Genomic DNA, 2,863 nt, shown 5'->3' with positions numbered 1-2,863 from the left:
CCCACCCCCACCTCCCTCCCTGCCTCTCTGCTACAGCTGAGCGCTCCCCATGCTTCCCACCGCCAGGCGTGGTGATGTGTGTCTGTGCTGGAATGCAGCTTCCCCCTCGGCTGGGGCCTGTGTGTGTGTGTGTGCGCGGATGTGTGTGTGTGTGTGTGTCTGTCTGGAATGATGCCTCCCCTTGTCTAGTGCGTGACGTCAGTACACACAACGGGTCAGCTCAGGGCTAGGCAGCATTTTGTGTATGTGTATCATGGGAGGGGGGAGGAGGAGGAGGAGTCAGTTATTGGAGAGAGGAAAAAAGGAGAGAGGAGGGGTTGTTTGTGAGCAGAAGGAGGTTGACTGCAGGGAGTCACTGAGGCCAGTATGCGTGCATGCATGAAGGCATCATGAGTGTGTGTCAAAGGGTGGAGTTGCGTGTCTGTGTCTGGTGGAGTGTGTCGGGTGACTRTCCAAACGAAACGGCAAGGGTAAAAGAGTGTAAGGTTGTTTCCTGGCGTGGAAAAGTGGACCTGAAAACACTCACAGCCGTGCTGCAGGTTTCAGTCCAGTGCTGCTGGTGCCCAGCTATTTTCAAACACAAATACACTCTGTTCACTTTCCGCCACGTCGGCTGTAACTGTAACTTTGTGTGCGCGTTTGCTTCGCTGGACCTTTTTTTTTTTAAAACAGGATTTTATCTGTACGCGTTTTAAACAACTAACCTTTCACGTTCTTGTAAAAGAGCCAAGGATTTATGGGTCAAAGTTCAAGCACTGTAAACAAAAGCGACACATCTGTAATCGCTTTTGACGAGCGCAGCAGATATCGTAGTGGCACTGTCTGGGTGCAAATGTTGCGTAAGGCCCAACAAACACGCATTCCACAAACCAGCGTAGATCCCGTGTTCTTTGTTTTTGTCTTTCTCACATCGACCACTGAGCCGTCGAAGACTTTCACACATAAACTCCTGCTGCCTTCGTAGAAAGGCGGACARGAGCGCCGTGAGGCCTCTGCTGCATTGGTTTGTCATTAAAGGCATTTTCAAGCTCTAAAGGACCAGACAATGGCTTTTCGATGGATCCCATTACCTCCACGTCTAGCACGCGTTGCTCTTCTGGGACAGACCTTTGCTAATTACACACATTTATTTCCAGCCAGCTGTAATTCCATTCACACTAATGAACCTTGCACATGGATCAGGGTAATGTATAGTTAATGTACAGGCAGGAGATGGAGTTTGCAGGCATCTGGCTTTTCCACCGGCAGAAATTTGTTGAAGGGCAACTCGAAAGGACACAACACAGATTTCTGCATTTGCACCTTATCTTAAAGGCATCATTATACAGGCTTATGAAACAACTCTTTTAAAAAAAGGACATACTGGCTGGATAGAACACTACATTAGCTAAATTGACACCTTTTAGTTTATCGCTGTTTTCTTAACATGCTACTCCTTGGACCGCAAATGTGTGTGTGCTCTAAGCATAGGTTGTGTGTTTGCTGATGGTGCGGAGGCTACAAATGTATCAGTTCACCTGATTGGTGCATCTAAACTGCAACAAACTGGAACCCGTTTGGCTAGCCCAGTGGCGTCCGGTCCTGGTTGTRCTGGGATATTATCCTGCATGTTTTAGATGTTTCCCTGCTTTGACACACCTGATGTGAATGATGAGTGATAACAGGTCTCTGCAGAACTTGAAGTCCTGCAGGATAGTGGCACTCAAAGGCCAGGYTCAGACACCATTGAGCTAGCCTTTAGCCTAGACCAGTGGTTCCCAAACTTTTCAGCCTTTGACCCACAAAATACCAGCAGCAGAGACCTGTGGCCCCAGCTGTTGTCGGTTGATAAACATTATTTTCACGTCACATAAACAAGAACATATAGTAACATTATTTATTACGCTATTTTTGTCCATTTTAAGTACACTAGTCTTATTATTTTGTAACAACAAAGGCAAAAAAAATTGTTCTTAGTTGTCACTTTTTGTGTGTAATTATTTCAAAATATATTTTCAGGACCCCACCTTGATGTTTCAGGACCCCACTGTGGGTCCCGACCCCAACTTTGGGAACCACTGGCCTAGACTAGACAGAGGTTGTTCTTCTTTCTCCATACTTTGTGACTGATGTCACAGTTAAGAGGGTACTAACTAGGGATGCACCGATATGAAAATTTCAGCCGATATCGATATCCGATATAATTATTGCTGTTATGGCCGATAACTGATATTTACCGTTATTACATACAAATTCTATTACACATATAAGCACAAACACACTCTTCTTTTGATACCGTAAATAAYTGACCATACTCTGACATGACTCCCTACTTCAGTTATTCCTGGCTACATAGTGTCAATATCACTATCATGATCAAACAGATGCCACTCAACCAATCAWCTCCCCTCCCAAAACAGAAACATAAAGCTAAAAAGTGGGAAATAAATATCGGACGTTAATATCGGCCCAGTTTTYCATATCGGACCAATACCAGTATTCCAGTGTTGTATAAAGTACCACAAAGTGATACTTGAGTAAAASTACAAGTATCTTACCAAAAAATTACTTTGGTAAAAGTTAAAGTCTCCTTTAGGAATATTACTTGAGTAAAGATCTTAAAAGTATCTGATATTTTTTGTACTTAAGTATTAAAAGTAAAAGTATTGATTCAAAATGAGCAGTTAGATTTTCTGTAAGGACATTTATTAGGAAYAAATGTTGAAATGACTACATCATATTAAAATAATTAATTCATGTTAAATTTTGGATGCACTAGTCRWGCTGTTTCAGTTTATARACATATATTAAAGGTGCCCAAACCTTTTTCTCCAAAATAAAAATCTATCAGAAGACTGCAGCCAAATGCAATAATATATTTCAT

This window comes from Austrofundulus limnaeus, unplaced genomic scaffold, assembly GCF_001266775.1.
Source record: "Austrofundulus limnaeus strain Quisiro unplaced genomic scaffold, Austrofundulus_limnaeus-1.0 Scaffold14, whole genome shotgun sequence".
Classification (NCBI taxonomy): Eukaryota; Metazoa; Chordata; class Actinopteri; order Cyprinodontiformes; family Rivulidae; genus Austrofundulus; species Austrofundulus limnaeus.
Note: the sequence above shows the minus strand (reverse complement) of the source record.